The 6989-nt window shown below is 44.7% G+C and overlaps 1 long non-coding RNA gene across 7 annotated transcripts in view; it reads right to left on the reverse strand.

Moving 5' to 3' along the window:
- Positions 1-6989, reverse strand: part of LOC112469592 — a 128579-nt gene that overhangs the window by 108984 nt on the left and 12606 nt on the right. For 5 of the 7 annotated variants that reach the window (XR_003042698.1, XR_003042696.1, XR_003042701.1 and 2 more), the window contains one exon: positions 1891-2171. The exons of 1 other annotated variant lie outside the window; for it this stretch is intronic. This is a non-coding gene — a long non-coding RNA (uncharacterized LOC112469592). Of the gene's footprint in view, positions 1-1890; positions 2172-5172; positions 5337-6989 lie in introns of those variants that run through there. One more of the 7 variants, XR_003042697.1, reaches the window with a different exon arrangement.

Here is a 6989-nt window from a genome sequence, read left to right on the forward strand (position 1 = left end):
TTTGTAGAACTTTCTTTTGTGACTGATAGTTTATAAGCAGTTAGAAAAAGATGTAATGGTGACTGCTAGGAATTAGCAGATTCGCTAAGAAAAGTCATGCCAAATTCACCTGGTTTTCCTTCTGATGGAATACTGTAGACATAACACATTTTGATTTTGCAAAGCATTTTGTAAGTCTCTCTTCTAAGCCTTTGTGAACAAAATGGGCAAGACGAGAGTTTAGCTATGCAGATTCACATCAACTCCACACAAATAATATGGAGTAATTGATTGGAAGGAGATTGCTGGGGAAATGCTGTAGGACCCAGTTTTATTTCTATTCTAGGCTGCATTTCACTGCCTTGAATGAAAACTCCCAAAGCAGACTTTCTGCATTTCCAGGCATCGCACAAGCACTTGAATGACAAAATGGAGATTGCAAAATATAGGCTACAAAAAATAGGATGAATGAAATAAAGTAAAATTTAGCAGACAAAAAAAATGTAAAGTTTCCCATTTATGTTCAGTTAGCTGAGCATATAAGATGGAGGATACTTGGCTTGACAGTGGGTTCTTGTTTAAAATTCCTGGGGTTTTAATCACCCATATTGAGGAATGAGTATTCCTCAATAAAGGTAAGGTATGACTGCTAAAAGAATGAATGCCAGCTTAGATGGTATTGATGCAAGTGTGCGCTTAAGATGGTGATGGTGTTAAACCCACTGAGGGCACTGGGATGGGTGACCAAGGTCATCAGGATAACGAGATGAGTGACCAAGGTCATCAGGATAATGCAGTCATTTGATATGAGTAATGTTTGAGCTGCAGAAGGAAACAGGGGCAGATCTAGTCCTTGGGGGATAACTCTGAGGAAAGGTTTCCTTTTACTTTTTATCCCCAGTATCTACTATAGCACCTGATAGAAGAGAAGGCGTTGGTCGTGTTTGTCAAAAGAATGAATGCATGAGTGATTGGAGGGGTCGGGCAGCTTTCTGTGAACATTGGAAGGGCTTTCACATGAAAGAGGAAGCCAGTGTCCACTTCTGATGGGGTCCCGGGGTGTCTTTGGTACCCTGAACCCCCTTTGCCTGTGAACCCACCCACAAACCTATCCATGAAAGTCCATTCCTAGGGCTCCAATTATAAGTAATTTGCATGCCCCGTAGTGGACGGAGACATCCACTTCTGGATTCAAATTATTTCTCTACCACTTCCCGTGTGAACCTGGGCAACTTAAATTCTCTGCGCCTCTTTCTCTCACTGCCAAGTGGAAGTAAAACTACTGTCTCCTTCATAAGGTTGTGAGAATTCAAACAAATAGCATATATAAGAAATGTGGCACATAATAAGGGCTCCAAAAAATTGTAGAATGAGTGAATTTCCTTTGAACACCTCTCATGCACCCTGGTCGCTCATGCACCTCAGGGTCATTGGTAGAAAAGAAATACACCTCTGCCCACTAAATTCTGCTCTTTCTTCGGGTATAGAGTCTTCCCTCCTGCGTGAGGAAACTCCCTGCCCACAGCCAGCCATGAGTCTTCCTGCCTCTTCTGGTTCCCCAACTCACTCTCTGTAGGTTGAACACCTTGTTCCTTGATTCCCCTTTGGGGAACAAGAGGGCATCTGCAAGGACGGCCTCTGAGTCTGCCCTCACCGCCTCTCAGATTGACATCCCAGTTCTGTGAGCTGGACTGGGCAGTGTGAAGTAGGGAACAGCATCCTAACCAGACACTCTAGACGCCCGGACTCTAGTCCTAGTTGCTAGAAAACTGAGCAATTACCTCTCTAGGTCTCACAAAAGGTTCTCTGCACTGTCCTTCACATGCGGTGATTCTCTGTAATGCACTAGCTCCATGACATTCTCAGTAACTACAAGGTAAAGATGGATCCTTGGCAGAAAGGAGTACTTACATGGCAGCCATTTTTATCTTGTAAGAAAGACTTCGGCGCTTGGAGACAATGATATGCTGCCTCCTCCCATAATATTTGTCCACATATTTTCTTAACTGCTGAGAAGTTTTTGTTCTTCAGGCCCCTTCAGGACACACCAGTGGCTCATGTCAGGATGCTCTCTGAGACTCCCTGAACCTCTTGTTGTTTTTCTCAAAAGTAGAAACACTTTGATTGGGAGCCTCTAATCCCTGGGGGTCTCGGGGAACATCTTTTCCCCATCTGGGCTTCATTTTCTCCATCTATAAAACAAAAGGATTCAAGTAGAGGAGCTCTGAGGTCCCTATCAGCAACGATATCAAAACTATTCATTTTAGTGTGGCCATACCCCCTACAATTAAGGCAGAAATATCAGAATAAAATCAGAAGTTAATAAACAAAGCTTATTAAATGGAACCCTCAAACAATTATTCTTCCAATCTTAATCAAGAGACCCGAATAATCTGGCTTCTCAATTTGCTCCAGCAATTTCCTTGAAGTTTTGCTGTTGATTAGTTCGGGTAGCCAGTTAATGGAATCTGGCACACCAAACCTATTCATTTTGTTTTCTTAGAGGCAGGCTCCATCTTGGAAATCAGAACCAGGGAGGTAATGGCTTTTGATGTATTGTCAATGGGAGAGCCAGGGAGTTCTCACACAGTGTCATGACCGCCTGAGATCCCACAAGGATGATGACATTGAGAATGAAGATAAAGAAGATGGTGAAGGATGTCCCAGGCAGAGGAGCCCAGCCATCACTGGGCATGGTATGGGATGGGTATGTGGCGAGACAGGACTGGTAGTGGCAGAGCCCTCGGGTAAGATGGTTGGAGTCTGGGGTATCCAGTGGTGTTCTTTGGTGGGAGCACAGGGGTCAATAATGGGAATTTCCAATTGGGTACTGAGAGGAAGCAGAAATCCTAATTCCAGAGACCAAGTGTCAGAGGTAGGAACAAAGGCTCAGGACCTGACTGGTTCAGAGTATGTCCATTCATTCAACAATGTTTATTGAGGAACTCCTGTATGCCAACCACTGCTCAAGACACTGGGGAGATAGCCATGAAACAAGACAGAAGAGCCCTGGCCACATGGAACTAATCCCAGTGGAGAAAGCAAATAACAAACAAATACTTATATAAACTAGTGTCATGTAGTAATTGATAAGGGCCATAAAAATGATGAAGGATAAAAGGAATAAAGAGTGATGGGAGCTGCTGTTTTAGACAAGGTGGTTGGGAAATGTTTCTCTGAGGAGTAAAGACCTGAATGAAGCAGGGAGTGAGCCATGTGAATATCAAATGAATCTCACCTAAAGCGGCTCTTGTCACCATGAGTGACAGAGCTACTAGGGTTGCATTCAAGATCTGAGTGTCAGAAAATCCAGATAATAATGGCTTGAGCAAAGAGCATTAATTTAACTCACTGAAAAAGGTGAGGAGTAGGCACCCAGGGCTAGAACAGAGGGTTAAAGAGGCGCTCGGGGCCCAGACTCCTCTTCTCTTTCTGTTCTACTATCCTTAGTGCTCTTGTCCTCAAGGTCATGAAACAGCTGCCCACCTCCAGGCACAGAGGACAACTTCAAGACACAAAAGGAGAAGAGGAACAGACACATAGGCCAAAGAGACATCAGCTGAGTCTGTCCCCATATAGCCCACCCAATGACTTTTACTATGTCTTAATGGCCAGAACTGGCTCACATGGCCACCTCTATACCAGTCGCTGGAAGAGAGAAGGGGGCTGTGTGTGGGGACTAGGTCAGCCAGTCAATACCATCCACCACGGGTCATTTATTAGGGCCTTCCCTCTCGTCGGGCAGCTCTGCTTTGGCTTTCGCATGGGGTCATCTGAAACCCTTCTCTCCTCTGATGAGTAATAGCCTTGTAGGGAATCAAGGCAACCCAGCTCCTGCTCTAGCTCTGCCACAAACCTGCTGTGTGACCTCAGGTCAGTTGCTTCTGATCTCTGTGTCTTGCTGGAGCAATTATGAGACTGCTCTCTGCTTTAATGGTCTAAGGTTCCAAGTGCTACCCCCCATCTGCTCTCTGCTTTAATGGTCTAAGGTTCCAAGTGCTACCCCCCATCTCAGCCACCACAGAGTCTGCCACTTAGAGACCCTAAGGACCCAGCTGGGTCCTGGAGGAGCACACAGAATGGTCACTTTACCAAAAGAGACACAAACTCTAAGAGGCAACCTAAGCCAGCAGGGCCAGAATGGGGGTTAGGAAAGTGAGGTACTCACCTATGAGAACACAATTTAAAGGGGCACCAAAAAACACAGTAATCAAGATACATAATATTTTCATGCAATTTTTCAAAAATAAAAATTAATGCCGAAAAAAATCCATGACGAACAAGATATCAGAATTTTAAATGGCGACAAGATCAGTATTATTGATTTTTCCTTTTGATTCAGACTCCAGTACAGCTCAGTACCATATGGCATTGTTACTGACTCTGTCTTTCTTTAAAATATTGAAATTTTCTTTATCATCAATTTTTTGCATTAATTTTAATTTTAAAAATATATTGCATAAAATATTATTTGATTGCTGAGTATTTTGGTGCTCATTTAAATTCTGCATCTTACTTAAATGCCTCACCCACCTTACCTGGTCCCAGTCCTGCCAGCCGGAGGCCTGTAAGCAGCCCTTCGCTGGACAGCGGCCAACCTGCCCAGCCAGGCAGGCATTTACCATGTCTGGAGACCTCAGGGTCACACAGTGGACACATGTAATTTTTAGCTCTTTCCCATGAAGTGTTTGGATTAAAGACCCTGGTATTCCTTTAATAAGAAAAACAGGCTGTAGCCATTAAAAATTTAGTCCCACAGATTAGTAGCTCTTCTCCAAAGTGCTGTATTTATTTAATTATAGTTAATTTGGGCCATATCCTCTCTTGGGACTTCCAGCACCTGCCTTCATACTCCTGAGGAGTTTGTCACTAGGACCATGCTATTTGCACAAAATCCCTCTGCCTGTGGCTCCCCTGGCCCACTGGCTCACAGGGAGATAAACACCTTAGCCTCATTACTCAGATGGCTAATTGCGAACTGATTTAATTAAAGTATACAGATATTTCCCCAAGTTAGTTACATTTCATATCACTCCATTAGGAGTAATTGGCTGGAATGAGGAGCCGCAGAGAGGGAGGTTGGCCAGGTGGGTGGGGAGCTGGGAGCCCCCTCAGTCTGTGCAAGGCTTGCTGCCTGACTATTGGGTTGGTATACAGGCATTCTTGATAGTACAGGGTCACCAAGAGACTTACCTCGACACAATAGCTTACTGGGATGTCCTTGGGTCCTTTTAATCACATGCACTGAATTACTTGCTCACAGGCTGGGTCGGGAACCTGGGTTTCCAGCCCACTCTGACACTTACAAGCTCTGTGACCTGGAGCAGTCACCTCATTTAGCTGAGCCTTGGCTTCTCCCTCTGTAAAATGGGAATAATAGTAACATCTACCTCAAATGGTTGGTACCAGATTAAATGGGACAAGCCTGAAAAGTCTTTAGCATAGTACTGGGCACATAATTAATGCTTAATAAATAATCATAACATTCTTATTTGTGAACAGGAATGAAGCAGTATAGACAGTTGAAGGAGCGTCTTTCTCAGAGTCAGAAATTTCAAGGTCTGGTCTCAGGTATGCCCCTAACTTTCTGTGCAGTCTTGGGCAACTTGCTTCGTTCCCTGGGCCTTGGTTTACTCACCTGGAAAATTAGGGGAAGGCAGATAAAGAGACTGAGGTTGGCCCACCCTATATCCATTCTCTCCTCTTTCCTTACTGGCATGGCCCTGATTGGGGTAGCAATGTCCACATCCCCCAACCTCCCTAATAGATAGGGCTTGCCCCATGACCAATTCTGGTCAATGAGGTGAAAGCAAACATCATTCCTTTCTTGGTTTGGGTTCCCAAGAAGTCTTCTTTGAAAGGGAGCTGATTCAGCCAACAGGCACTCCTTCCATCCTTCCCCTTAACTTCTTTCTCTCAAACAGGAAGTGAGCATGATGGTTAGAGCTCCACTGGCCATCCAGTGACCATGAGGTAAACTTAAAGGTGGAAGGCACTTGCAGAGCCACTCGGCAAAGCAGAAAGATAGGAAATGCCAGAGCCTTGGATGACATCTTGGAGTTGTTGCCCCAGCTCTGACCACCCTGGATTCCACAGTACACAAGCAAAAACCTGGCCTCTTCTCGTGAGCTTGGGATTTTGTTGGGAGTGGTGGGGTTATTTGTTTGTTTGTCTGTATGTTTGTTTTGTTAAGCCTTACCTTTTGGGGTCATGGTTACTTGTTGCCAAATGGAATCCCTGACACAGGTTTTCCTGCTGCATCAGAATATTAAAAGCTTGATCTCTGAGCTGGTCCAAACTGCCTGCCCATCCTTTTTCTGTACCTGGAGAGACCCCTCTCTCAGCCTGCAGCAATGTCACCCCCCACCCTCACCCCGACTCTAGCCAAAATCTGCTTACCTAGTTAAAGGTCTTCACTATGGAGCCAAGATCCATATTTCTAACCTGTAAGTCGCAAAACTCAAGGAGATAAGAAGTAGCCCCTTCTCACAGAGAAATCAGGCTCCTGATCTACGTACTTTCCAAGTGCCTTCACAGCCAGTCAATTTGTTGACTGCCCATAGCAAGGTCGACAGACTTGGGAGGAGTTTTATTTATGACAGCTCTGGTGTAGTGGAAAACGCGAAGATACACTGCTGAAATATCTGGTTTTAATCCCTGTTCTGTCCTGTACTGATTGTATGACTGCTATAGATTGAATGTTTGTGTCCCCAGAAATTCATATGTTGAAATCCTAGAGCCTAATGCTTTGATATTAGGAGGTAGGGCCTTTGGGAGGTGATTAAGTCATGAGAGAAGAGCCCCCTAAATAGGATTAGTGCCCTTATGAAAGAAGCCTCAGAGAGCTCCATTGCCCCTTCCACCCTTGTGAGGTTACAGTAAGAAGACAGCCATCTGTGAGGAAGTGAGCTCTCACCAGACACCTAACCTGCCAGCACCTTGATCTTGGACTTTCTAGCCTTCAGATCTCTGAGAAATGGAATTCTGTTGTTTATAAGCCACACCATCTG

Source organism: Pteropus alecto, unplaced genomic scaffold, assembly GCF_000325575.1.
Source record: "Pteropus alecto unplaced genomic scaffold, ASM32557v1 scaffold86, whole genome shotgun sequence".
Lineage (NCBI taxonomy): Eukaryota > Metazoa > Chordata > Mammalia > Chiroptera > Pteropodidae > Pteropus > Pteropus alecto.